At 60.0% G+C, this 27,370-nt stretch overlaps 14 non-coding genes across 14 annotated transcripts; 8 read left to right on the top strand and 6 right to left on the bottom strand.

The window, feature by feature from the left end:
* Positions 1 to 6,057: 6,057 nt before the first annotated feature.
* On the bottom strand, positions 6,058 to 6,128 carry Trnag-gcc. The gene has a single exon. It is a non-coding gene; the product is annotated as a tRNA-Gly (tRNA).
* A 793-nt stretch (positions 6,129 to 6,921) lies between these two features.
* Trnal-cag lies at positions 6,922 to 7,004 on the bottom strand. The gene has a single exon. It is a non-coding gene; the product is annotated as a tRNA-Leu (tRNA).
* A 1,119-nt stretch (positions 7,005 to 8,123) lies between these two features.
* Positions 8,124 to 8,195, top strand: Trnag-ucc. The gene has a single exon. It is a non-coding gene; the product is annotated as a tRNA-Gly (tRNA).
* Positions 8,196 to 8,618: 423 nt separating this feature from the next.
* On the top strand, positions 8,619 to 8,690 carry Trnae-cuc. Its single transcript has one exon. It is a non-coding gene; the product is annotated as a tRNA-Glu (tRNA).
* A 6,057-nt stretch (positions 8,691 to 14,747) lies between these two features.
* On the bottom strand, positions 14,748 to 14,818 carry Trnag-gcc. The gene has a single exon. It is a non-coding gene; the product is annotated as a tRNA-Gly (tRNA).
* Positions 14,819 to 15,615: 797 nt separating this feature from the next.
* On the bottom strand, positions 15,616 to 15,698 carry Trnal-cag. Its single transcript has one exon. It is a non-coding gene; the product is annotated as a tRNA-Leu (tRNA).
* Positions 15,699 to 16,197: 499 nt separating this feature from the next.
* Trnad-guc lies at positions 16,198 to 16,270 on the top strand. The gene has a single exon. It is a non-coding gene; the product is annotated as a tRNA-Asp (tRNA).
* A 564-nt stretch (positions 16,271 to 16,834) lies between these two features.
* Positions 16,835 to 16,906, top strand: Trnag-ucc. The gene has a single exon. It is a non-coding gene; the product is annotated as a tRNA-Gly (tRNA).
* A 423-nt stretch (positions 16,907 to 17,329) lies between these two features.
* On the top strand, positions 17,330 to 17,401 carry Trnae-cuc. Its single transcript has one exon. It is a non-coding gene; the product is annotated as a tRNA-Glu (tRNA).
* A 6,110-nt stretch (positions 17,402 to 23,511) lies between these two features.
* On the bottom strand, positions 23,512 to 23,582 carry Trnag-gcc. The gene has a single exon. It is a non-coding gene; the product is annotated as a tRNA-Gly (tRNA).
* Positions 23,583 to 24,465: 883 nt separating this feature from the next.
* On the bottom strand, positions 24,466 to 24,548 carry Trnal-cag. Its single transcript has one exon. It is a non-coding gene; the product is annotated as a tRNA-Leu (tRNA).
* Positions 24,549 to 25,011: 463 nt separating this feature from the next.
* Positions 25,012 to 25,083, top strand: Trnad-guc. The gene has a single exon. It is a non-coding gene; the product is annotated as a tRNA-Asp (tRNA).
* A 577-nt stretch (positions 25,084 to 25,660) lies between these two features.
* Trnag-ucc lies at positions 25,661 to 25,732 on the top strand. The gene has a single exon. It is a non-coding gene; the product is annotated as a tRNA-Gly (tRNA).
* A 423-nt stretch (positions 25,733 to 26,155) lies between these two features.
* On the top strand, positions 26,156 to 26,227 carry Trnae-cuc. The gene has a single exon. It is a non-coding gene; the product is annotated as a tRNA-Glu (tRNA).
* The last annotated feature ends 1,143 nt before the right edge of the window (positions 26,228 to 27,370 follow it).

Below are 27,370 nucleotides of genomic sequence, written 5' to 3'. Positions count from 1 at the left end.
AGGGAAGCCTTTCTTCTTTCTCTCGGCACCCTCGCCTCCTCCCCCAAGCCCTCTCTTTCCTCTTGCCATCTCACGCGCGGGATCCTTGGCGCCAACAAATCACACGCCTCCTTTTTGTTCAGGGCCATCGCGCCTCTGCTCGCCCCTGCCGCTCTCACGCCCCCACCCATCACAACAGAGCCACTCCCTGTCTGCACAGCTCTCCCATTGCCTCGCTCTCCACTGCCGCCCACCGTGTCTCACACAAGACGCCAACTCTGCGCCTGGATAGCTCAGCCTGGCTGCTTCCCGTCCTGCCCAGCTCACACACCGCCGCCACCACGCGGGCACACACACCTACCGCGCAGCCCTCGAGCACACGCTTCCGAGCCACTCCTGGACCCCACAGAGTCTCCACCTCACTCCCCCGCCTGCTCTGAGATCCAGAAGAAGCCCCAGCTGCCCCGCCTGCCTCACCTGCCTCATCACAGGCTCCCTGTGAGCTTTACCCTGCTCTTCCCAACTCAAAGACCGCTTCAAACAAATGGAACCATTTTTGTTTTTCCGGTGAGTGTGTGTGTGTGTGTGTGTGTGTGTGTGTGTGTTTGTGTGCGTGTGTGCGTGCGTGTGTGTGTGTGTGTGTGTGTGTGTGTGTTGGTGTTGGTGTGTTGTGTGTATGTTATATTTTTATGTATATCTTGAAAGACTCCAGGGTGGTGTTGGAAGGGATGGGAGGGACAGGACCCTCGGTGTGTCGTGGGGTTGCCCTGGGGAGGTGTTATTGAGGGGCAGACGGCCGGATCCAGGCGAAAAGCATCCGGTGTGGTCACCTTACTCAGCTCCGCCGCCGGGGCGGGCAGTGCGTGTCCCACCCAGTTTTCCTCAGAAAGCCCCTTGAGCATCTAAGGAGAGCTGAGGCCAAGTCTGGCGTTTGCAACGCGCCGGTTTCTCCGGCTCCTTGGAGACCGGGGCCCCTGCATGGGTGTGGGGAAGAGGTGCAGGCGCAGGTTTGAGTTGGAAAATTGTAGCGGAACGTCGGTCCACCTGTTTGGGTCCAGCGCCGGGTGGGTCCCCTCGGTCCTGATCGTGCCAGCAAGTCCGAGGCCCAGAGTCAGATCCTTGAGTACTGACGGCTGGATTGAACTCCGCCCGGATGGCAGGCATAGTGGGAGATGACAGTCGATCCTGGGGGAGCCCAGACAGAGCCTTTTCCCCACCGGACTCCAGCCCTCCCCTGTCCCAGAAGCCATCCCAGTCCCGGGCGCCTGGAGACACCAGTGTGAAGCGGCATCTGGGAAGGGTCTGTCCGGCCGCCCCCTGGCCACCCGTGGGACTCGGAGAGAAGGCCTGGGGGACCGGCGCGGGGAGATGGAGGGCAGGCACGGGGCAATCCTTCTCTAGCTGTCCGTGGAATGCCAACCGCAGGGATGCAGGGATGTCTGACTCTGTGCTAGCTGGCTTTGGGCAACGCGACACCTCTGGGAAGAGGGACTGTAGCGTGAGAAAACGTCTCTATAGCGTGTGCCTGCCAGGAGTGATGGATGTGGGACAGCCCAGAGGACATAAGTAGGCATGGTGCTGGGGTGCGGGGAAGGGAGGAGGCACAGGATGAGGGAGTGGCGAGTTGTGGCCTTCCCACCCCTGGGCAGGCAATCCTGAGCTGTGTAGGACAGCTGGCTGAGCAAGCCGGTAGGGAGCACTCTCCCACAGACACCTGCTACAGCAGTTCCTGCCTCTGGGATCCTACCCTGGCTTCCCTCTGGGAGGGAATTAGGAGCCTTAGGGTGAAACGAACTCTTCTCCGCCCAAGTGACTTTGAGTCACGGTGTTTGATCGCGATAATACAAACCCTAACTCCGGAGGAACCTGGTTCCTGGAGTGGAGTCTTGCTGTGACAGACCCCATCACCTGGCCTTCCCCAGGATTGGGAAAGGCCCTTGAACTGTGGGCAGGCGGGCAAAGCAGCTGACTGCTCCAAGCTGGCTGTGCTCCTCTGGGACATCTTGGAAGGGAATGTCAGCTCCACTGGAGCTGAGAAGCCAGCTGTGATTAAGAAGACAGCAGCGTCCCCGCGGAGGTGAAACCTTCCTCCGCAACCCCCTTCCCTCCCCCCGGGGGGCGGGGACTTCCTGAAGTTCAGCATGCAGAGGCTGAACCCCATGCCAGCCACCAATTTGAAAACGTGTAGGACTCGCCTATGTGGTGATGGCATTGAAGGTGTGGAAGGATGGATACCAGAGAGCAGCGGAGGCTGGGGGTGGGCGTTGGCTCTGGAGTGCCCAGGGAGAGGCTGAGAGGGGACATGAGCAAAGGTGCAGTCTCAGGTGAACCCCACTGCGACCGGAAGGGGTGGAACGTGGGGAACAGCCGAGGCCTGGCATTTCCACATGGCATGCTCAGAGAGCCCCCGAAGAGAGCCCAGCAGAGGCAGGCGGTCACCGGCGAAGGCGGGGGTCTTGGAGAGGCGGGTACCCCCGGACAGCCACCAAAGGGGAGCAGTGGCCTCAGAGTGGAGCCCATCTAGGCCTGGGAGAGCAGCTGCAGGTGCTGTGAATGGCAGAGCTGAGGGAGGGTGACCGTCCTCCCCCTCTGGACCCACAAGAGAGCCAGTGAACAGGAGAGGCCAGACGCTGGGCTTGTGACAGTGTTGGACTTCGGTTTTGCTTTCCCAGGATAATGATCGTGCCCGGATTCTTTCTTCTCCGTGCACAAGTGCCTTTAACTTCAAACAAAACAAAACAAGGAAAAAAATCAAAACAAAGCAATAACAACAACCAAACTCTGTGTGTTTTAAGAACACTGAACGTTGAACCTCTGCCTTGAAAAAGACTGTGGCACCTATGAAGTTCTCGGTTGCGGCATATTTGCTGTAGATGTGTTCCATTCGATTATGATGTGGAATGTTTGCTTAATGATGCAAAGAAGGATGGCACTCTTTGATGTTGCAGTTGTCTGACTCTGTGAAGCTGTGTTATTTTGACTGCCTCAAACACCTTCTTGGTCTAAGAAAGGGCTGAACGGCCAAGAGTTAGGATGGAGAGAGCTGAGCAGGGCTGCCAGGCAGGGGGAATAAATAGGAGCAGAAGTAAGGAGAGTATCAGAGAAAAGGAGAGGGAAAGAGGATGCCAGAGTCCAGCCACACAAGCATTCAGCCAGCCGCTCAATCAAAGCAAAGAAAAGCATACAGGATAGAGAAAGGTAAAAGTTCGGGGGGGGGGGACAAAATTAAATGGGATGATTAAAGTTAAGAAAAGATGGCCAGAAAAGAGTCAAGTTAAGCCCGGGCAATTATAAGTAGGAATAAGTCTCTGTGTATTTATTTGAGTGCTGGGTTGCGGGCTCCCAAGAGTAAAATATTATGAAAACAAACAAACAAACAAAAACAAAAACCACGACAGTTCTTGATGTTTTACATGGTGGTGTTGAGATTAAAATGAGCTCTGAGGAATGAACAAGAAAGGAAAGGTTATGGCTCAATAAGGGACCTAGTTGTGTGTCAGGTTGACAAAGGGTCAACGATGTTGGTTGGTTCTGGTGAACTTGACAAAAACCTGGACTCCTCTGAGAAGAGCGAATGGGAATCGAGAAGAGTCTTCCCTGAGCCGGGCCTTCAGCCAAGTTTGTAGGTTATTGTTGGATTCACGACGGATGTGGGAGGGCACGTGAAGAGAGGAGGTGGGTGAGTGGTCAGTGCCAATCCCTGGGCAGATGGTCCTGTGTGGGATAAGAGAGCAGGCTGAGCAAGCCGGTAGGCAGCCCTCATGCAGGTCCTCTGCATCACTTCCTGCCTCTAGGTCTCTCCCCTCACCACACCACCCCCAAGACCCGACTCTGACCACCTAAGCCCCATTAACCCAGCCCTCCCCAACTCCCCCACCCATCCACACTCCCACCACTGTGGTGCTAAGCAGTTGAAAGAAGAAATCAAACCTTCTCACCCCAAGGTTGCTTTCAGTCACACATTTGATCACAACAGTAACAAGCTCAACTGAAAACATGATCCTGGTCCCTACTCAGAACGAAAGGGGCAGGAGCCCCAGGAGATGGTTCTAGGAGCCTGATGGCAGAGATTGGGCTGTTTCTGTTCCTGCTCCTTTCCAACTCCCTCTCATTCCTACATCCCTGAGCATCACCACCAGCAGCAGCAGAAGAAGAAGAAAAAAGAAGAAGAAGAAGAAGAAGAAGAAGAAGAAGAAGAAGAAGAAGAAGAAGGATTAAAAGAGGTAGGAGGAGGAGAAGGAAAAGGAGGGAGAGGAAAGTGAGAAGTAAAATGAGAAACCTAATCGTGGTATTTGTAGTAGCAGTAGAAGAGGAAGCAGGAGAATTAGAAGAGAAGGAGGAGGAGGAGGAGGAGGAGAAGGAAAAGGAGGAAGAGAGGAGGAGGAGAAAGAAGAAGAAGAAGAAGAAGAAGAAGAAGAAGAAGAAGAAGAAGAAGAAGAAGAAGAAGAAGAAGTAGCCGCAGCAGGAGTGGCCGACATCATTGCCAGAGTTAAGAACTGCATGTCCTAGTCCCAACATCCGGTCTCCCCTGCTCTTGATATGCGATCTAGTTTCTGTTCTGATTGCAGACCAATGTCAAGTGACTAGCCCCACTTGGTTCTGTTTCTGCACTCTCTTTACTAAAAAGCTGGGGGAGTCCCGACCACTCCCACTGGCCTCTGTTGAAGACAGAGAGCAGGCAGGTCAGGGACTTAACAGGCAGCAGAGGCCAGCCAGTTGCCTGTGGTTAGACAGGACCTTTCTCTGGCCAGTGTGCTGTGGATGGGTCCGGTTCCAGATGGGTTAAGGCTTTCCTTCGTGAAAGCCACCGTCTTCCGGAGCAAAGAGGAGAGTTGGACTGCAGGATGGGACTCATGGTCCAGCGGATGGGAGGCTGGAGAAGGTGTGAAGCGCAGAGTGTGTGGACACACTGAGCTCGCTGGAGAGGATGGACTGTCAGCCTGGACGGTCAATGGGGCGGGCGGGGTGGTGAGGATGCAGGGCACACACACTGGCCAATAGGTCACCTGGACTAGCCCAGGTCTCAGAAAACCAGGGAGCATTGCCCTGACCTGCCAGCAAGGGCTTTGCGGTGGCACAGAAGGAACTAAGATTGAGTGATCTGTGTTTGTGCCTCTCCGGCCTGTGCCTAGACTTCTATCTGTCTCTCTGTCTCTGTCTCTCTCTCTACTCTCCCTCTCCGTCTCCCTCTCCCCCATCTCTCTCTCTCTCTCTCTCTCTCTCTCTCTCTCTCTCTCTCTCTCTCTGTGTGTGTGTGTGTGTGTGTGTGTTTGTGTGTGTGTGTAACATAGAAAGAGACAGACAGACAGACAGAGATAGAGAAACAGAGAGACAGAGAGATCTCAGCAGGGAGGGAGTAGTGTCCTGTAGGGCCAAAGACTCTGTGGTTGACCAAGGGTGTGGGTGGGCTCTGGGCCGAGTGAGACGCAGGAGCGGTGGATTTCTCCACCTCCACATGGTGGAAGAGGGCGCGAGGAAACACCTCCAGCCCTGCCGAGTCTCGGGAGCTGGGATGCACTCAAGGGTCTAGAAGAGTTGCTGTGGGCAATGCGCTAGGGGAAATAAGGCATCCTGGTCCCTACCGGAGTTGTCCCTCCTCAGCAAAGGAGGCACAAGAAGGTCCAGAATCAGGGACGCGATTTGGACCCCCAGCAAGAGAGGTCCGCCAGGTAAGTCTCCATCGTGAGAGAGGCAGGCTGTGTGGAGCCGGTAGTGTGGGGTGGGAGGCTGGAGGTGTGGGGTGTGGGTGGTGTCGGGGGCGTGGTCTAAGAACCACGGAGGCGCTGGCTGCTGGCACCAGTGTGCAGAGGAGAGGCTAGGTATGGCAGGTGCTTTGAAGTGGCAAGGAAGTGAGTGATGGATGCAGTGTCCTTGCAGTTGGGTCTGGCTGGCTGAGTTGAGGAGAAGCGACCAGGTTAGTGGGTAGGCGCTGGCTCACTGGAGCGCAGCTGGCACTGGCGCTGTCCAAGAGTCCTTGTGTCGTGTGCACAGCGCGCGCAGCTTGGACTGGGACTAGGAAGGACTGCCGGCCCGCCGGGACACTGGACATGTGGCTGAGGACCAAAAGGGACTGGACTCTGCATGGGCCGGGAATCGAACCCGGGCCTCCCGCGTGGCAGGCGAGAATTCTACCACTGAACCACCCATGCCATGGCCAACAAAATTCCCCGACTGCTCCCACAGCCTCTGCTCCCCGACAGTCCCTGCATCAGCTGGATCCTGGGCCCTGGCTGGCTGGACCGGCCAGGGGAGCGCCACGGCCACGGCCACGAGAGTTCCCGGTCCAGACTGAGGCTCTGGGGCTCAAGCGCGCCCCCCCTGACGGACGCCTAGGCCCCACGTCAGCCCTGCCCCTGCTGGCCGACGGAGCGGGCGCGTGGCTGTGAGTGCACCAAGCGTCTGGCAGGCGTTGGCAGGGAAAGGGCACCTCCGCACACGAGAATCCCCGACCACCTCAGACCACCAAGATGGGTGCGGTGGGCGTCTCCCGCGGCAGCAGGAGGAAATGGAATGGGCCCGAAAGGGCTGGCGGGCGTGAGGGCTGGGCGAAGAGTTCCGGGGGTCGGATGGGGGTGGACCAAGTCCTGTGTTGGCAAAAAATGGCACCGGGCAGGCAGGCAGGCTGGCTGGCTGGCTGGCTGGCTGGGCTGCCTGGGAGCTCAGGAGCGGCCGCCTCACTTGCTCCTGCACGCTCCCCATCCGCTCTCCTCCAGGAGTTGGTGGCAGCTGAGAGGAGGGCGCTCGTCTAGGCACAGGTGTGGGCGCGAAGGTTTCGGGTCCGAAGGGAGCGGCGGCGCTGGAGGGCTTGTGCAAGGAGGCGCGAGCTGCGATCTCTCTCTCTCTCTCTCTCTCTCTCTCTCTCTCTCTCTCTCTCTCTCTCTCTCTCTCTCTCTCTCTCTCTCTCTCTCTTTCTCCCCGGGTGTTGTGGCCAAAAGATGAGCATGTCAGGAGTGGGATTCGAACCCACGCCTCCAGGGGAGACTGCGACCTGAACGCAGCGCCTTAGACCGCTCGGCCATCCTGACGGCGGGTCTGTTCGCGCGGCCGCTCGCCTGGCTGGCAGCCGGAGCCCACGCGCGCGCCGAGTGGACCTGGAGCGACGGGGCGCCCGAGCTGGTGTGGGCGTTCCGGGTGCTGAGGCTGCGGGCCTCGCCCGGGGTCCGTGGAGACGCTCCTAGGCGCCAAAGTCGCTGCAGGTCCCGGGGGTGCGGTGGGGGTGCGTCCGGGCCAGCAGCCCAGCCGCCGCGGGGCCGCGCAGGAGTCGGCGCAGCCTCTCCTGATGGCGTGGGCGAGGGCTGCAGAAAGCTGTCACCTGGGAGAGCCCCGCTCAACAGCCCGGGCGGCGAGGGGGCGACCGCCCAGGGTTGCGGGTTCGGGTCCCGGTGCGAGGGGCATTGTGGCGGCGTCCCGGGAACTTTGGGTTTGTGTGCGGAGGTCGGCCGTGGTGGGAGGGAGAGCTCAGGGCCTGTCTGGAGCGACGGAGAGGGCCCGGCGTGGCGATGGGAACGTCGTCGCGGTCCTCCCCGTTAGTATAGTGGTGAGTATCCCCGCCTGTCACGCGGGACACCGGGATTCGATTCCCCGACGAGGAGACGTGCCTTCTTTTTAGCCAGACCGTCGCCCACGGTCGCGCTGGCCCTTGGTCCCCTTCCGAGCGCCGGGATCCGGCCGCCCACGTTCCGGCCGGCGGACCCCCGGGCCCCTTGCCTGGCACCTGGCACCTGGCCCAGCACTCCGACGTCTGGGATCGGGTCGCCCTCCCAACCTGGCTACGGGTGTCAGAGCCGCCCGGGTGCGACTCTCGTGTCCGGAGCCCCCCCTGCGCAGGCGAGTCTTTGTAGGGACCCGGCCCGAGCGCTCCCGGACGCTCGCTCTTCCCCGAGGCCCTGGCGGCGCGCCGGGTTGCTGCTGCAGTCAGGTGGCGGCGAGAGCGCCCACCAGGGCCCGGCGTGTGCGTGCGGGAGGCGCGGCGGGGACCGCGGGGAACAGCGCGCAGCGGCGGAGCCCCGGTTGGCGGTGGCTCACGCGCCGGCTTTGGCTTTGACGTCGGGGCGGTCCCCGAGTGGTAGGGCACGTCGCCGTCGCCGCTGTCCACTGCCGGGTGTCAGTCCCCGGCGTCGTGTGGGTGCCGTCCCGGCGGTGCGGCGTTGGTGGTATAGTGGTGAGCATAGCTGCCTTCCAAGCAGTTGACCCGGGTTCGATTCCCGGCCAACGCAAGCTGCCGGTGTTTTGCCAAGGTCCAGGGCCGAGGCTGGCCCTGTCTGGCACCGCTCTCAGGTCGTCCGGTGACCGCCCGACCGACGGATCGCAGAACTGAGCGAAGGAAGGGAGGAGGCAGGGGGGCCGAGACGTTTTGAGGGTGTGTCTAGCGAGAGGAGAACCGCCAGGGCCAGGCGTCTAATCCGCGGGGAGGCGCCGAGCTGGGCGGCGAATCGCCAGAGGGTAGGCGGGGACGGGCAGCTGGCAGGGCAGGAGTAGGCGCAGGTGCCCGCGAGCCCCGAACGGCATCGTGGTAAGGCCGGTAAATGCGGGGCCATCGGCTCTCGCGCCGGGTGGGCGGGCCGGCATTGTGGCCTAGAGGCTGGCTGTCAGCCTGGCTCCGGGATGCGAGTGTCGGGACCGTCGGGAGACTGCGACTCTCCCTGGTGGTCTAGTGGTTAGGATTCGGCGCTCTCACCGCCGCGGCTCGGGTTCGATTCCCGGTCAGGGAAGCCTTTCTTCTTTCTCTCGGCACCCTCGCCTCCTCCCCCAAGCCCTCTCTTTCCTCTTGCCATCTCACGCGCGGGATCCTTGGCGCCAACAAATCACACGCCTCCTTTTTGTTCAGGGCCATCGCGCCTCTGCTCGCCCCTGCCGCTCTCACGCCCCCACCCATCACAACAGAGCCACTCCCTGTCTGCACAGCTCTCCCATTGCCTCGCTCTCCACTGCCGCCCACCGTGTCTCACACAAGACGCCAACTCTGCGCCTGGATAGCTCAGCCTGGCTGCTTCCCGTCCTGCCCAGCTCACACACCGCCGCCACCACGCGGGCACACACACCTACCGCGCAGCCCTCGAGCACACGCTTCCGAGCCACTCCTGGACCCCACAGAGTCTCCACCTCACTCCCCCGCCTGCTCTGAGCTCCAGAAGAAGCCCCAGCTGCCCCGCCTGCCTCACCTGCCTCATCACAGGCTCCCTGTGAGCTTTACCCTGCTCTTCCCAACTCAAAGACCGCTTCAAACAAATGGAACCATTTTTGTTTTTCCGGTGAGTGTGTGTGTGTGTGTGTGTGTGTGTGTGTGTGTTTGTGTGCGTGTGTGCGTGCGTGTGTGTGTGTGTGTGTGTGTGTGTGTGTGTGTTGGTGTTGGTGTGTTGTGTGTATGTTATATTTTTATGTATATCTTGAAAGACTCCAGGGTGGTGTTGGAAGGGATGGGAGGGACAGGACCCTCGGTGTGTCGTGGGGTTGCCCTGGGGAGGTGTTATTGAGGGGCAGACGGCCGGATCCAGGCGAAAAGCATCCGGTGTGGTCACCTTACTCAGCTCCGCCGCCGGGGCGGGCAGTGCGTGTCCCCACCCAGTTTTCCTCGAAAGCCCCTTGAGCGTCTAAGGAGAGCTGAGGCCAAGTCTGGCGTTTGCAACGCGCCGGTTTCTCCGGCTCCTTGGAGACCGGGGCCCCTGCATGGGTGTGGGGAAGAGGTGCAGGCGCAGGTTTGAGTTGGAAAATTGTAGCGGAACGTCGGTCCACCTGTTGGGTCCAGCGCCGGGTGGGTCCCCTCGGTCCTGATCGTGCCAGCAAGTCCGAGGCCCAGAGTCAGATCCTTGAGTACTGACGGCTGGATTGAACTCCGCCCGGATGGCAGGCATAGTGGGAGATGACAGTCGATCCTGGGGGAGCCCAGACAGAGCCTTTTCCCCACCGGACTCCAGCCCTCCCCTGTCCCAGAAGCCATCCCAGTCCCGGGCGCCTGGAGACACCAGTGTGAAGCGGCATCTGGGAAGGGTCTGTCCGGCCGCCCCCTGGCCACCCGTGGGACTCGGAGAGAAGGCCTGGGGGGACCGGCGCGGGAGATGGAGGGCAGGCACGGGGCAATCCTTCTCTAGCTGTCCGTGGAATGCCAACCGCAGGGATGCAGGGATGTCTGACTCTGTGCTAGCTGGCTTTGGGCAACGCGACACCTCTGGGAAGAGGGACTGTAGCGTGAGAAAACGTCTCTATAGCGTGTGCCTGCCAGGAGTGATGGATGTGGGACAGCCCAGAGGACATAAGTAGGCATGGTGCTGGGGTGCGGGGAAGGGAGGAGGCACAGGATGAGGGAGTGGCGAGTTGTGGCCTTCCCACCCCTGGGCAGGCAATCCTGAGCTGTGTAGGACAGCTGGCTGAGCAAGCCGGTAGGGAGCACTCTCCCACAGACACCTGCTACAGCAGTTCCTGCCTCTGGGATCCTACCCTGGCTTCCCTCTGGGAGGGAATTAGGAGCCTTAGGGTGAAACGAACTCTTCTCCGCCCAAGTGACTTTGAGTCACGGTGTTTGATCGCGATAATACAAACCCTAACTCCGGAGGAACCTGGTTCCTGGAGTGGAGTCTTGCTGTGACAGACCCCATCACCTGGCCTTCCCCAGGATTGGGAAAGGCCCTTGAACTGTGGGCAGGCGGGCAAAGCAGCTGACTGCTCCAAGCTGGCTGTGCTCCTCTGGGACATCTTGGAAGGGAATGTCAGCTCCACTGGAGCTGAGAAGCCAGCTGTGATTAAGAAGACAGCAGCGTCCCCGCGGAGGTGAAACCTTCCTCCGCAACCCCCTTCCCTCCCCCCGGGGGGCGGGGACTTCCTGAAGTTCAGCATGCAGAGGCTGAACCCCATGCCAGCCACCAATTTGAAAACGTGTAGGACTCGCCTATGTGGTGATGGCATTGAAGGTGTGGAAGGATGGATACCAGAGAGCAGCGGAGGCTGGGGGTGGGCGGTGGCTCTGGAGTGCCCAGGGAGAGGCTGAGAGGGGACATGAGCAAAGGTGCAGTCTCAGGTGAACCCCACTGCGACCGGAAGGGGTGGAACGTGGGGAACAGCCGAGGCCTGGCATTTCCACATGGCATGCTCAGAGAGCCCCCGAAGAGAGCCCAGCAGAGGCAGGCGGTCACCGGCGAAGGCGGGGGTCTTGGAGAGGCGGGTACCCCCGGACAGCCACCAAAGGGGAGCAGTGGCCTCAGAGTGGAGCCCATCTAGGCCTGGGAGAGCAGCTGCAGGTGCTGTGAATGGCAGAGCTGAGGGAGGGTGACCGTCCTCCCCCTCTGGACCCACAAGAGAGCCAGTGAACAGGAGAGGCCAGACGCTGGGCTTGTGACAGTGTTGGACTTCGGTTTTGCTTTCCCAGGATAATGATCGTGCCCGGATTCTTTCTTCTCCGTGCACAAGTGCCTTTAACTTCAAACAAAACAAAACAAGGAAAAAAATCAAAACAAAGCAATAACAACAACCAAACTCTGTGTGTTTTAAGAACACTGAACGTTGAACCTCTGCCTTGAAAAAGACTGTGGCACCTATGAAGTTCTCGGTTGCGGCATATTTGCTGTAGATGTGTTCCATTCGATTATGATGTGGAATGTTTGCTTAATGATGCAAAGAAGGATGGCACTCTTTGATGTTGCAGTTGTCTGACTCTGTGAAGCTGTGTTATTTTGACTGCCTCAAACACCTTCTTGGTCTAAGAAAGGGCTGAACGGCCAAGAGTTAGGATGGAGAGAGCTGAGCAGGGCTGCCAGGCAGGGGAATAAATAGGAGCAGAAGTAAGGAGAGTATCAGAGAAAAGGAGAGGGAAAGAGGATGCCAGAGTCCAGCCACACAAGCATTCAGCCAGCCGCTCAATCAAAGCAAAGAAAAGCATACAGGATAGAGAAAGGTAAAAGTTCGGGGGGGGGGACAAAATTAAATGGGATGATTAAAGTTAAGAAAAGATGGCCAGAAAAGAGTCAAGTTAAGCCCGGGCAATTATAAGTAGGAATAAGTCTCTGTGTATTTATTTGAGTGCTGGGTTGCGGGCTCCCAAGAGTAAAATATTATGAAAACAAACAAACAAACAAAAACAAAAACCACGACAGTTCTTGATGTTTTACATGGTGGTGTTGAGATTAAAATGAGCTCTGAGGAATGAACAAGAAAGGAAAGGTTATGGCTCAATAAGGGACCTAGTTGTGTGTCAGGTTGACAAAGGGTCAACGATGTTGGTTGGTTCTGGTGAACTTGACAAAAACCTGGACTCCTCTGAGAAGAGCGAATGGGAATCGAGAAGAGTCTTCCCTGAGCCGGGCCTTCAGCCAAGTTTGTAGGTTATTGTTGGATTCACGACGGATGTGGGAGGGCACGTGAAGAGAGGAGGTGGGTGAGTGGTCAGTGCCAATCCCTGGGCAGATGGTCCTGTGTGGGATAAGAGAGCAGGCTGAGCAAGCCGGTAGGCAGCCCTCATGCAGGTCCTCTGCATCACTTCCTGCCTCTAGGTCTCTCCCCTCACCACACCACCCCCAAGACCCGACTCTGACCACCTAAGCCCCATTAACCCAGCCCTCCCCAACTCCCCCACCCATCCACACTCCCACCACTGTGGTGCTAAGCAGTTGAAAGAAGAAATCAAACCTTCTCACCCCAAGGTTGCTTTCAGTCACACATTTGATCACAACAGTAACAAGCTCAACTGAAAACATGATCCTGGTCCCTACTCAGAACGAAAGGGGCAGGAGCCCCAGGAGATGGTTCTAGGAGCCTGATGGCAGAGATTGGGCTGTTTCTGTTCCTGCTCCTTTCCAACTCCCTCTCATTCCTACATCCCTGAGCATCACCACCAGCAGCAGCAGAAGAAGAAGAAAAAGAAGAAGAAGAAGAAGAAGAAGAAGAAGAAGAAGAAGAAGAAGAAGAAGGATTAAAAGAGGTAGGAGGAGGAGAAGGAAAAGGAGGGAGAGGAAAGTGAGAAGTAAAATGAGAAACCTAATCGTGGTATTTGTAGTAGCAGTAGAAGAGGAAGCAGGAGAATTAGAAGAGAAGGAGGAGGAGGAGGAGGAGAAGGAAAAGGAGGAAGAGAGGAGGAGGAGAAAGAAGAAGAAGAAGAAGAAGAAGAAGAAGAAGAAGAAGAAGAAGAAGAAGAAGAAGAAGAAGAAGTAGCCGCAGCAGGAGTGGCCGACATCATTGCCAGAGTTAAGAACTGCATGTCCTAGTCCCAACATCCGGTCTCCCCTGCTCTTGATATGCGATCTAGTTTCTGTTCTGATTGCAGACCAATGTCAAGTGACTAGCCCCACTTGGTTCTGTTTCTGCACTCTCTTTACTAAAAAGCTGGGGGAGTCCCGACCACTCCCACTGGCCTCTGTTGAAGACAGAGAGCAGGCAGGTCAGGGACTTAACAGGCAGCAGAGGCCAGCCAGTTGCCTGTGGTTAGACAGGACCTTTCTCTGGCCAGTGTGCTGTGGATGGGTCCGGTGCCAGATGGGTTAAGGCTTTCCTTCGTGAAAGCCACCGTCTTCCGGAGCAAAGAGGAGAGTTGGACTGCAGGATGGGACTCATGGTCCAGCGGATGGGAGGCTGGAGAAGGTGTGAAGCGCAGAGTGTGTGGACACACTGAGCTCGCTGGAGAGGATGGACTGTCAGCCTGGACGGTCAATGGGGCGGGCGGGGTGGTGAGGATGCAGGGCACACACACTGGCCAATAGGTCACCTGGACTAGCCCAGGTCTCAGAAAACCAGGGAGCATTGCCCTGACCTGCCAGCAAGGGCTTTGCGGTGGCACAGAAGGAACTAAGATTGAGTGATCTGTGTTTGTGCCTCTCCGGCCTGTGCCTAGACTTCTATCTGTCTCTCTGTCTCTGTCTCTCTCTCTACTCTCCCTCTCCGTCTCCCTCTCCCCCATCTCTCTCTCTCTCTCTCTCTCTCTCTCTCTCTCTCTCTCTCTCTCTCTCTCTCTCTGTGTGTGTGTGTGTGTGTGTGTGTGTGTGTGTGTGTAACATAGAAAGAGACAGACAGACAGACAGAGATAGAGAAACAGAGAGACAGAGAGATCTCAGCAGGGAGGGAGTAGTGTCCTGTAGGGCCAAAGACTCTGTGGTTGACCAAGGGTGTGGGTGGGCTCTGGGCCGAGTGAGACGCAGGAGCGGTGGATTTCTCCACCTCCACATGGTGGAAGAGGGCGCGAGGAAACACCTCCAGCCCTGCCGAGTCTCGGGAGCTGGGATGCACTCAAGGGTCTGGAAGAGTTGCTGTGGGCAATGCGCTAGGGGAAATAAGGCATCCTGGTCCCTACCGGAGTTGTCCCTCCCTCCGCAGCAAAGGAGGCACAAGAAGGTCCAGAATCAGGGACGCGATTCGGACCCCAGCAAGAGAGGTCCGCCAGGTAAGTCTCCATCGTGAGAGAGGCAGGCTGTGTGGGGCCGGTACTGTGGGGTGGGAGGCTGGAGGTGTGGGGTGTGGGTGGTGTCGGGGGCGTGGTCTAAGAACCACGGAGGCGCTGGCTGCTGGCACCAGTGTGCAGAGGAGAGGCTAGGTATGGCAGGTGCTTTGAAGTGGCCAGGAAGTGAGTGATGGATGCAGTGTCCTTGCAGTTGGGTCTGGCTGGCTGAGTTGAGGAGAAGCGACCAGGTTAGTGGGTAGGCGCTGGCTCACTGGAGTGCAGCTGGCACTGGCGCTGTCCAAGAGTCCTTGTGTTGTGTGCACAGCGCGCGCAGCTTGGACTGGGACTAGGAAGGACTGCCGGCCCGCCGGGACACTGGACATGTGGCTGAGGACCAAAAGGGACTGGACTCTGCATGGGCCGGGAATCGAACCCGGGCCTCCCGCGTGGCAGGCGAGAATTCTACCACTGAACCACCCATGCCATGGCCAACAAAATTCCCCGACTGCTCCCACAGCCTCTGCTCCCCGACAGTCCCTGCATCAGCTGGATCCTGGGCCCTGGCTGGCTGGACCGGCCAGGGGAGCGCCACGGCCACGGCCACGAGAGTTCCCGGTCCAGACTGAGGCTCTGGGGCTCAAGCGCGCCCCCCCTGACGGACGCCTAGGCCCCACGTCAGCCCTGCCCCTGCTGGCCGACGGAGCGGGCGCGTGGCTGTGAGTGCACCAAGCGTCTGGCAGGCGTTGGCAGGGAAAGGGCACCTCCGCACACGAGAATCCCCGACCACCTCAGACCACCAAGATGGGTGCGGTGGGCGTCTCCCGCGGCAGCAGGAGGAAATGGAATGGGCCCGAAAGGGCTGGCGGGCGTGAGGGCTGGGCGAAGAGTTCCGGGGGTCGGATGGGGGTGGACCAAGTCCTGTGTTGGCAAAAAATGGCACCGGGCAGGCAGGCAGGCTGGCTGGCTGGCTGGCTGGCTGGGCTGCCTGGGAGCTCAGGAGCGGCCGCCTCACTTGCTCCTGCACGCTCCCCATCCGCTCTCCTCCAGGAGTTGGTGGCAGCTGAGAGGAGGGCGCTCGTCTAGGCACAGGTGTGGGCGCGAAGGTTTCGGGTCCGAAGGGAGCGGCGGCGCTGGAGGGCTTGTGCAAGGAGGCGCGAGCTGCGATCTCTCTCTCTCTCTCTCTCTCTCTCTCTCTCTCTCTCTCTCTCTCTCTCTCTCTCTCTCTCTCTCTCTCTCTCTCTCTCTCTCTCTCTCCGGGTATTGTGGCCAAAAGATGAGCATGTCAGGAGTGGGATTCGAACCCACGCCTCCAGGGGAGACTGCGACCTGAACGCAGCGCCTTAGACCGCTCGGCCATCCTGACGGCGGGTCTGTTCGCGAGGCCGCTCGCCTGGCTGGCAGCCGGAGCCCACGCGCGCGCCGAGTGGACCTGGAGCGACGGGGCGCCCGAGCTGGTGTGGGCGTTCCGGGTGCTGAGGCTGCGGGCCTCGCCCGGGATCCGTGGAGACGCTCCTAGGCGCCAAAGTCGCTGCAGGTCCCGGGGGTGCGGGGGGGGGCGTGCGTCTGGGCCAGCAGCCCAGCCGCCGCGGGGCCGCGCAGGAGTCGGCGCAGCCTCTCCTGATGGCGTGGGCGAGGGCGGCAGAAAGCTGTCACCTGGGAGAGCCCCGCTCAACAGCCCGGGCGGCGACGCGGCGATCGCCCAGTTTTGAGGGTTCGGGGTCCTGCGGCGAGGGCCGTTGTGGCGGCGTCCCGGGAACTTTGGGTTTGTGTGCGGAGGTCGGCCGTGGTGGGCGGGAGAGCTCAGGGCCTGTCTGGAGCGACGGAGAGGGCCCGGCGTGGCGATGAGGGAGTCGTCGCGGTCCTCCCCGTTAGTATAGTGGTGAGTATCCCCCGCCTGTCACGCGGGAGACCGGGGTTCGATTCCCCGACGAGGAGACGTGCCATCTTTTTAGCCAGACCGTCGCCCACGGCCGCGCTGGCCCTTTGTCCCCTTCCGAGCGCCGGGATCAGGCCGCCCACGTTCCGGCCGGCGCACCCGTCTGCGGATCCCCTGGCCCCTTGCCTGGCACCTGGCACCTGGCCCAGCCCTCCGACGTCTGGGATCGGGTCGCCCTCCCGACCTGGCGACGGGTGTCAGAGCCGCCCGGGTGCGACTCTCGTGCCCTGAGCCCACGCTGCGCAGGCGAGTCTTGGTGGGGACCCGCCCCGAGCGCTCGCGGACGCTCGCTCTTCCCCGTGGCCCTGGCGGCGCGCCGGGTTGCTGCTGCAGTCAGGTGGCGGCGAGAGCGCCCACCAGGGCCCGGCGTGTGCGTGCGGGAGGCGCGGCTGGGACGGCGGGGAACAGCGCGCAGCGGCGGAGCCCCGGTTGGCGGTGGCTCGCGCGCTGGTGTTGGCATTGACGTCGGGGCGGTCCCCGAGGGTTAGGCCACGTCGCCGTCGCCGCTGTGCACTGTCCGGTGTCAGTCCCCGGCGTCGTGTGGGTGCCGTCCCGGCGGTGCGGCGTTGGTGGTATAGTGGTGAGCATAGCTGCCTTCCAAGCAGTTGACCCGGGTTCGATTCCCGGCCAACGCAAGCTGCCAGTGTTTTGCCAAGGTCCAGGGCGGAGGCCGGCCCTGTCTGGCAACCCTCTCAGGCCGTCTGGTGACAGCGCGACCGACCGATCGCTGGACTGAGCGAAGGAAGGGAGGAGGCAGGGGGGCCGAGACGTTTTGAGGGTGTGTCTAGCGGGAGGAGAACCGCCAGGGCCAAGCGTCTAATCCGCGGGGAGGCGCCGAGCTGGGCGGTGAATCGCCAGAGGACATCCGGGGGCGGGCATCTGGCAGGGCAGGAGTAGGCGCAGGTGCCCGCGAGCCCCGAACGGCATCCTGGTAAGGCCGGTAAATGCGGGGTCATCGGCTCTCACGCCGGGTGGGCGGGCCGGCTTTGTGGCCTAGAGGCTGGCTGTCATCCTGGCTCCGCGAAGCGAGTGTCGGGACCGTCGGGCGACTGCTACGCTCCCTGGTGGTCTAGTGGTTAGGATTCGGCGCTCTCACCGCCGCGGCCCGGGTTCGATTCCCGGTCAGGGAAGCCTTTCTTCTTTCTCTCGGCACCCTCGCCTCCTCCTCCAAGCCCTCTGTCTCCTCTTGCCACCTCACCGGGCATCCTTGGCTCCAACAAATCACACGCCTCCCTTTTGTTCAGGGCCATCGCGCCTCTGCTCGCCCCTGCCGCTCTCACGCCCCCACTCATCACAACACAGCCCGCTCCCTGTCTGCACAGCTCTCCCATTGCCTCGCTTCCCACTGCCGCCCACCTTCTCTCACACAAGACGCCAACTCTGCGCCTGGACAGCTCAGCCTGGCTGCTTCCCGTCCTGCCCAGCTTACACACCGCCACCACCACGCGGGCACACACACCCACCGCGCAGCCCTCGAGCACACGCTTCCGAGCCACTCATGGACCCCACAGAGTCTCCACCTCACTCCCCCGCCTGCTCTGAGCTCCAGAAGAAGCCCCAGCTGCCCCGCCTGCCTCACCTGCCTCATCACAGGCTCCCCGTGAGCTTTACCCTGCTCTTCACAACTCAACGTCCGCTTCAAATAAATGGAGTCATTTTTTTTCCAGTGAGTGAGTGAGTGTGTGTGCGTGCGTGCGTGCGTGCGTGCGTGCGTGCGTGTGTGTGTGTGTGTGTGTATGTAGGTGTTGGTGTGTTGTGTGTATGTTATTTTTTTATGTATATCTTGAAAGACTCCAGGGTGGTGTTGGAAGGGATGGGAGGGACGTGACCCTCGGTGTGTCTTGGGGTTGCCCTGGGGAGGTGTTATTGAGGGGCAGACGGCCGGATCCAGGCGAAAAGCATCCGGTGTGGTCACCTTACTCAGCTCCGCCGCCGGGGCGGGCAGTGCGTGTCCCCACCCCGGTTTCCTCGAAAGTCCCTTGAGCGTCTAAGGAGAGCTGAGGCCAAGTCTGGCGTTGGCAACGCGCCCGTTTCTCCGGCTCCTTGGAGACCGGGGCCCCTGCATGGGTGTGGGGAAGAGGTGCAGGCGCAGGTGTGAGTCGGAAAATTGGAGCGGAACGTCGGTCCACCTGTTGGGTCCAGCGCCAGGTGGGTCCCCTCGGTCCTGATCGTGCCAGCAAGTCCGAGGCCCAGAGTCAGATCCTTGAGTGCTGACGGCTGGATTGAACTCCGCCCGGATGGCAGGCATAGTGGGAGATGCCAGTCGAACCTGGGGGAGCCCAGACAGAGCCTTTTCCCCACCGGACTCCAGCCCTCCCCTGTCCCAGAAGCCCTCCCAGTCCCGGGCGCCTGGAGACACCAGTGTGAAGCGGCATCTGGGAAGGGTCTGTCCGGCCGCCCCCTGGCCACCCGTGGGACTCGGAGAGAAGGCCTGGGGGGACCGGCGCGGGGGAGGGAGGGCAGGCACGGGGCAATCCTTCGCTAGCTGTCCGTGGAATGCCAACCGCAGGGATGCAGGGATGACCGGCTCTGTGCTAGCTGGCTTTGGGCAACGCGACACCTCTGGGAAGAGGGACTGTAGCGTGAGAAAACGTCTCTATAGCGTGTGCCTGCCCTGAGTGATGGATGTGGGACAGCCCAGAGGACATAAGTAGGCATGGTGCTGGGGTGCGGGGAAGGGAGCAGGCACAGGATGAGGGAGTGGCGAGTTGTGGCCAGCGGCCTTCCCACCCCTGGGCAGGCAATCCTGAGCTGTGTAGGACAGCTGGCTGAGCAAGCCGGTAGGGAGCACTCTCCCACAGACACCTGCTACAGCAGTTCCTGCCTCCGGGATCCCACCCTGGCTTCCCTCTGGGAGGGACTTAGGAGCCTTAGGGTGAAACGAACTCTTCTCCGCCCAAGTGGCTTTGAGTCACGGTGTTTGATCATGATAATACAAACCCTAACTCCGGAGGAACCTGGTTCCTGGAGTGGAGTCTTGCTGTGACAGACCCCATCACCTGGCCTTCCCCAGCATTGGGAAAGGCCCTTCAACTGTGGGCAGGCAGGCAAAGCAGCTGTCTGCTCCAAGCTGGCTGTGCTCCTCTGGGACATCTTGGAAGGGAATGTCAGCTCCTCTGGAGCTGAGAAACCAGCGGCGATTAGGAAGACAGCAGCGTCCCCGCGGAGGTGAAACCTCCCTCCGCAAACCCCTTCCCCTCCCCCCGGGGGGCGGGGACTTCCTGAGGGTCAGCATGCAGAGGCTGAACCCCAAGCCAGCCACCAATTTGAAAACGTGTAGGACTCGCCTATGTGGTGATGGCATTGAAGGTGTGGAAGGATGGATCCCAGAGAGCAGCGGAGGCTGGGGGTGGGCGTTGGCTCTGGAGTGCCCAGGGAGAGGCTGAGAGGGGACATGAGCAAAGGTGCAGTCTCAGGTGAACCCCTCTGCGACCGGAAGGGGTGGAACGTGGGGAACAACCGAGGCCTGGCATTTCCACATGGCATGCTCAGAGAGCCCCCGAAGAGAGCCCAGCAGAGGCAGGCGGTCACCGGCGAAGGCGGGGGTCTTGGAGAGGCGGGTACTCAGGGACAACCACCAAAGGGGAGCAGCGGCCTCAGAGTGGAGCCCATCTAGGCCTGGGAGAGCAGCTGCGGGTGCTGTGAAGGGCAGAGCTGAGGGAGGGTGACTGTCCTCCCCCTCGGGACCCACAAGAGAGCCAGTGAACAGGAGAGGTCAGACGCTGGGCTTGTGACAGTGTTGGACTTCAGTTTTGCTTTCCTAGGATAATGATCGTGCCCGGATTCTTTCTTCTCCGTGCACAAGTGCCTTTAACTTCAAACAAAACCAAACAAGGAAAAAAATCAAAACAAAGCAGTAACAACAACGAAACTCTGTGTGTTTTAAGAACACTGAACGTTGAATCTCTGACTTGAAAAAGACTGTGGCACCTATGATGTTCTTGGTTGTGGAATATTTGATGTAGATGTGTTCCATTCGATTATGATGTGGAATGTTTGCTTAATGATGCAAAGAAGGATGGCACTCTTTGATGCTGCATTTATCTAACTCTGTGAAGCTGTGTTATTTTGACTGCCTCAAACACCTTCTTGGTCTAAGAAAGGGCTGAACGGCCAAGAGTTAGGATGGAGAGAGCTGAGCAGGGCTGCCAGGCAGGGAGACTAAATAGGAGCAGAAGTAAGGAGAGTCCTGAGAAAAGGAGAAGGAGAAGAGGATTCCAGGGGCCAGCCACATAACCATTCAGCCAGCCGTTCGATCAAAGCAAAGAAAAGCATACAGGATAGAGAAAGGTAAAAGTTCAGAGGGGAAAAAAGATTAAATGTGATAATTGAAGTTAAGAAAAGATGGCCAGAAAAGAGCCAAGTTAAGCCCGGGCATTTATAAGCAAGAATAAGTCTCTGTGTACTTATTTGATTGCTGGGTGGCAGGCTCCCAAGAGTAAAATATTATGAAAACAAACAAACAAACAAACAAACAAAAACAATACCAACGACAGTTCTTGATGTTTTACATGGTGGTGTTGAGATTAAAATGAGCTCTGAGGAATAAACAAGAAAGGAAAGGTTACGGCTCAATAAGCGACCTGGTTGTGTGTCAGGTTGACAAAGGGTCAACGATGCTGGTTGGTTCTGGTGAACTTGACAACAACCTGGACTCCTCTGAGAAGGGCGAATGGGAATCGAGAAGAGTCTTCCCTGAGCCGGGCCTTCAGCCCAGTTTGTAGGTTATTGTTTGATTCACGACCGATGTGGGAGGGCACGTGAAGAGAGGAGGTGGGTGAGTGGTCAGTGCCAATCCCTGGGCAGATGGTCCTGTGTGGGATAAGAGAGCATTCTGAGCAAGACGGTAGGCGGCCCTCATGCAGGTCCTCTGCATCACTTCCTGCCTCTAGGTCTCTCCCCTCACCACACCACCCCCAAGACCCGACTCTGACCACCTAAGCCCCATTAACCCAGCCCTCCCCACCTCCCCCACCCATCCACACTCCCACCACTGTGGCGCTAAGGAGTTGAAAGAAGAAATCAATCCTTCTCACCCCAAGGTTGCTTTCAATCACACATTTGATCACAACAGTAACAACCTCAACTAAAAACATGATCCTGGTCCCTACTCAGAACGAAAGGGGCAGGAGCCCCAGGAGAGGTTCTAGGAGCCTGCTGGCAGAGATTGGGCTGCTTCTGTTCCTGCTCATTTCCAACTCCCTCGCATTCCAACATCCCTGAACATCAGCATGAGCATTAGCAGCAGCAGCAGCAGCAGCAAGCAGCAGGAGGAGGAGGAGAAGGAGGAGGAGGAGGAGGAGAAGGAGGAGGAGAAGGAGAAGAAGAAGAAGAATCAGAAAAAGGAGTAGAAGAGGAAGGAGGAGGACCAGGAGGAAAAGGAGGAGGAGGAAGAAGAGGAGGGGAAGGAAAAGAAGAAGTACAATGAGAAAAATAATCGTAGTATTAGCAATAGTAGTAGTAGAAGAGGAAGAAGGAGAAGAAGAAAATTAGTAGAAGAGAAGAAGAAGAGGAGGAGGAGAAGGAAGAAGAGGAGGAGGAGGGGGAGGAGGAGGAAGAAGAAGAAGAAGAAGAAGAAGAAGCAGTAGTAGCAGCAGCAGGAGTGGCCGTCATCATCACCAGAGTAAGAACTGCATGTCCTAGTCCCAACATCCGGTCTCCTCTGCTCTTGATATGCGATCTAGTTTCAGCTCTGATTGCAGACCAAAGTCGAGTGAGGAGCCCCACTTGGTTCTGTTTCTGCACTCTCTTTACTAAAACGCTGGGGGAGTCCCGACCACTCCCACTGGCCTTGTTGAAGACAGAGAGCAGGCAGGTCAGGGACTTAACAGGCAGCAGAGGTCAGCCAGTTGCCTGTGGTTAGACAGGACCTTTCTCTGGCCAGTGTGCTGTGGATGGGTCCGGTGCCAGATGGATGAAGGCTTTCCTTGGTGGAAGCCACCGCCTTCCGGAGCAGAGAGGAGTCGGAACACAGGAAGGGACACACGGTCCAGCGGATGGGAGGCTGGAGAAGGTGTGAAGCGCAGAGTGTGTGGACACACTGAGCTCGCTGGAGAGGACGGATGGACGGACGGACGGAAGGACTGTCAGCCTGGCCGGTCAATCGGGCGGGGTGGTGAGGATGCAGGGCACACACGCTGGCCAATAGGTCACCTGGACTAGCCCAGGTCTCAGAAAATCAGGGAGCAGTGCCGTGACCTGCCAGCAAGGGCTTTGCGATGGCACAGAAGGAACTAAAGTGGAGTTATCTGTGTTTGAGCCTCTCTGGCCTGTGCCTGGCATCTATCTATCTCTCTGTCTCTCTGTCTCTGTCTCTACTCTCCCTCTTCCTCTTCCTCTCCCTCTCCGTCTCCCCCTCCCCCTCTCAGTCTCTCTCTCTCTCTCTCTCTCTCTCTCTCTCTCTCTCTCTCTCTCTCTCTCTGTGTGTGTGTGTGTGTATGTTTGTAACACACACAGAGAGAGACAGACAGACAGAGATAGAGAAACAGAGAGACAGAGAGATTTTAGCAGGGAGGGAGTAGTGTCCTGTAGGGCCAAAGACCCTGTGGTTGACCAAGGGTGTGGGTGGGGTCTGGGCCGAGAGAGACGCGGGAGCGGTGGGGTTCTCCACCTCCACATGGTGGAAGAGGGCGGGAGGAAACACCTCCTGCCGAGTCCCGGGAGCTGGGATGCACTCAAGGGTCTGGACGAGTTGCTGTGGGCAATGCGCTAGGGGAAATAAGGCATCCTGGTCCCTACCGGAGTTGTCCCACCCTCCTCAGCAAAGGAGGCACGAGGAGGTCCAGAGTCAGGGACGCGATTCGGACCCCCATCAAGAGAGGTCCGCCAGGTAAGTCTCCATCGTGAGAGAGGCAGGCTGTGTGGGGCCGGTACTGTGGGGTGGGAGGCTGGAGGTGTGGGGTGTGGGTGATGTCGGGGGCGTGGTCTAAGAACCATGGAGGCGCTGGCTGCTGGCGCCAGTGTGCAGAAGAGATGTGCTAGGTATGGCAGGTGCTTTGAAGTGCCCAGGAAGTGAGTAAGGGGTGCAGTGTCTTTGCAGTTGGGTCTGGCTGGCTGAGTCGAGGAGAAGCGACCAGGTTAGTAGGTAGGCGCTGGCTCACTGGAGTGCAGCTGGCACTGGCGCTGTCCAAGAGTCCTTGTGTCGTGTGCACAGCGCGCGCAGCTTGGACTGGGACTAGGAAGGACTGCCGGTCGGACGGGCCACTGGACGTGTGGCTGAGGACCAAAAGGGACTGGACTCTGCATGGGCCGGGAATCGAACCCGGGCCTCCCGCGTGGCAGGCGAGAATTCTACCACTGAACCACCCATGCCATGGCCAACAAAATTCCCCGACTGCTCCCACAGCCTCTGCTCCCCGACAGTCCCCGCATCAGCTGGATCCTGGGCCCTGGCTGGATGGACCGGCCAGGGGAGCGCCATGGCCAGGGACAGAGTTCCCGGTACAGACTGAGGCTCTGGGGCTCAAGCGCGCCTCTCCCGGCCGGACGCCTAAGCCCCACGTCACCCCTGCCGCTGCCGGTCCACGGGCCGGCGGGCGGGCAGGCGCATGGCTGTGCGAGCACCAAGCGTCTGGCAGGCGTTGGCAGGGAAAGGCCACCTCCGCACACGAGAATCCCCGACGACCGCAGACCACCAAGATGGGTGCGGTTGGCGTCTCCCGCGGCAGTGGGAGGAAATGGAATGGGCCCGAAAGATTTGGCGAGCGCGAGGGCTGGGCGAAGAGTTCCGGGGGTCGGGTGGGGGTGGACCAAGTCCTGTGTTGGCAAAAGAATGGCACCGGGCAGGCTGGCAGGCTGGCCGGCTGGTTGCCTGGGCTGTCGGGGCGCTCAGGAGCGGCCGCCTCACTTGCTCCTGCACGCTCCCCATCCGCTCTCCTCCAGGAGTTGGTGGCAGCTGAGAGGAGGGCGCTCGTCTAGGCACAGGTGTGGGCGCGAAGGTTTCGGGTGGGAGGGGAGCGGCGGCGCTGGAGGGGTTGTGGAAGGAGGTGCGATCTGCAATCTCTCTCTCTCTCTGTCTCTCTCTCTCTGTCTCTCTCTCTCTCTGTCTCTCTCTCTCTCTGTCTCTCTCTGTCTCTGTCTCTCTCTGTCTCTGTCTCTCTCTGTCTCTCTCTCTCTCTCTGTCTCTCTCTCTCTCTCTCTCTCTCTCTCTCTCTCTCTCTCTCTCTCTCTCGGTGGGGTTGCCAAAAGATGAGCTTGTCAGGATTGGGATTCGAACCCACGCCTCCAGTGGAGACTGCGACCTGAACGCAGCGCCTTAGACCGCTCGGCCATCCTGACGGCGGGTGTGTCCGCGAGGCCGCTCGCCTGGCTGGCAGCCGGTGCCCACGCGCGCGCCGAGCGGACCTGGAGCGACGGGGCGCCCGAGCTGGTGTGGGCGTTCCGTGTGCTGAGGCTGCGGGCCTCGCCCGGGGTCCACCGCGTGGACGTGGCTACGCTCCTAGGCGCCAAAGTCGCTGCAGGTCCCGGGGGTGCGGTGGGGGTGCGTCCGGGCGTGGGCGAGGGCGGCAGAAAGCTGTCACCTGGGAGAGCCCGGCTCAACAGCCCGGGCGGGGTCAGGGGGCGCCGACGCGGCGACCGCCCAGGGTTGCGGGTTCGGGTCCTGGTGCGAGGGCCGTTGTGGCGGCGTCCGGGGAACTTTGGGTTTGTGTGCGGAGGTCGGCCGTGGTGGGCGGGAGAGCTCAAGGCCTGTCTGGAGCGACGGGGAGGGCCCGGCGTGGCGATGAGAGCGCCGTCGCGGTCCTCCCCGTTAGTATAGTGGTGAGTATCCCCGCCTGTCACGCGGGAGACCGGGGTTCGATTCCCCGACGAGGAGACGCGCCATCTTTTTAGCCAGACCGTCGCGCACGGCCGCGCTGGCCCTTGGTCCTCTTCCAAGCGCCGGGATCGGCCGCCCATGTCCCGGCCTGCGCACCCGCCTGCGGACCCCCGGGCCCCTCGCCTGGCACCTGGCACTTGGCACCTGGCCCAGCCCTCCGACGTCTGGGATCCGGTCGCCCTCCGGACCTGGCGACGGGTGTCAGAGCCGCCCGGGTGCGACTCTCGTGCCCTGGGCCCAAGCTGCGCCAGGCGAGTCTTGCTGGTGACCCGCCCCGAGCGCTCCCGGACGCTCGCTATTCCCCGAGGCCCTGGCGGCGCGCCGGGTTGCTGCTGCAGTCAGGTGGCGGCGAGAGCGCCCACCAGGGCCCGGCGTGTGCGTGCGGGAGGCGCGGCTGCGACTGCAGGGAACAGCGCGCATCGTCGGAGCCCCGGTTGGCGGTGGCTCGCGCGCTGGCGTTGGCTTTGACGTCGGGGCGGTCCCCGTGGGGAGGGCTCAGCGAGGGAGCCGGTAGGCGCTGTCCACTGCCCGGTGTCAGTCCCCGGCCTCGTGTGGGTGCCGTCCCGGCGGTGCGGCGTTGGTGGTATAGTGGTGAACGTAGCTGCCTTCCAAGCAGTTGACCCGGGTTCGATTCCCGGCCAACGCAAGCTGCCGGTGTTTTGCCAAGGTCCAGGGCCGAGGCTGGCCCTTTCTGGCAACCCTCTCAGGCCGTCTGGTGACAGCGCGACCGACCGATCCCTGGACTGAGCGAAGGAAGGGAGGAGGCAGGGGGCCCGAGACGTTTTGAGGGTGTGTCTAGCGGGAGGAGAACCGCCAGGGCTCAGCGTCTAATCCACGGGGAGGCGCCGAGCTGGGCGGCGAATCGACAGAGGACAGCCGGGGGCGGGCATCTGGCAGGGCAGGAGTAGGCGCAGGTGCCCGCGAGCCCCGAACAGCATCGTGGTAAGGCCGGTAAATGCGGGGCCATCGGCTCTCGTGCCGGGCGGGCGGGCGAGCTTTGTGTCCAAGAGGCTGGCTGTCAGCCTGGCGCCGGGAGCAGAGTGTCGGGACCGTCGGGAGGTTTCTATGCTCCCTGGTGGTCTAGTGGTTAGGATTCGGCGCTCTCACCGCCGCGGCCCGGGTTCGATTCCCGGTCAGGGAAGCCTTTCTTCTTTCTCTCGGCACCCTCGCTTCCTCCAAGCCCTCTGTCTCCTCTTGCCACCTCACGCGGGATCCTTGGCGACAACAAATCACACGCCTCCCTTTTGTTCAGGGCCATCGCGCCTCTGCTCGCCCCTGCCGCTCTCACGCCCCCACCCATCACAACAGAGCCCGCTCCCTGTCTGCACAGCTCACCCTTTGCCTTGCTCTCCACTGCCGCCCACCTTCTCTCACACAAGACGCCATCTCTGCGCCTGGACAGCCCAGCCTGGCTGCTTCCCGTCCCGCCCAGCTTACACACCGCCACCACCACGCGGGCACACACACCCACCGCGCAACCCTCGAGCACAGGCTTCCGAGCCACTCATGGACCCCACAGAGTCTCCACCTCACTCCCCCGCCTGCTCTGAGATCCAGAAGAAGCACCACCTGCCCTGCATGCCTCACCTGCCTCCTCACAGGCTCCCCGTGAGCTTTACCCTGCTCTTCACAACTCAACGTCCGCTTCAAATAAATGGAGTCATTTTTTTTCCAGTGAGTGAGTGAGTGTGTGTGCGTGCGTGCGTGCGTGCGTGTGTGTGTGTATGTAGGTGTTGGTGTGTTGTGTGTATGTTATTTTTTTATGTATATCTTGAAAGACTCCAGGGTGGTGTTGGAAGGGATGGGAGGGACGGGACCCTCGGTGTGTCGTGGGGTTGCCCTGGGGAGGTGTTATTGAGGGGCAGACGGCCGGATCCAGGCGAAAAGCATCCAGTGTGGTCACCTTACTCAGCTCCGCCGCCGGGGCGGGCAGTGCGTGTCCCCACCCCGGTTTCCTCGAAAGTCCCTTGAGCGTCTAAGGAGAGCTGAGGCCAAGTCTGGCGTTGGCAACGCGCCCGTTTCTCCGGCTCCTTGGAGACCATGGCCTCCGCATGGGTGTGGGGAAGAGGTGCAGGCACAGGTGTGAGTCGGAAAATTGGAGCAGAACGTCGGTCCACCTGTTGGGTCCAGCGCCAGGTGGGTCCCCTCGGTCCTGACGGTGCCAGCAAGTCCGAGGCCCAGAGTCAGATCCTTGAGTGCTGACGGCTGGATTGAGCTCCGCACGGATGGCAGGCATAGTGGGAGATGCCAGTCGATCCTGGGGGAGCCCAGACAGAGCCTTTTC

Source organism: Peromyscus leucopus, chromosome 15 (assembly GCF_004664715.2).
Source record: "Peromyscus leucopus breed LL Stock chromosome 15, UCI_PerLeu_2.1, whole genome shotgun sequence".
NCBI classification, from domain to species: Eukaryota; Metazoa; Chordata; class Mammalia; order Rodentia; family Cricetidae; genus Peromyscus; species Peromyscus leucopus.
The sequence above is the reverse complement of the archived record's forward strand: the minus strand, read 5'-3'. Positions and strand labels throughout refer to the sequence as shown.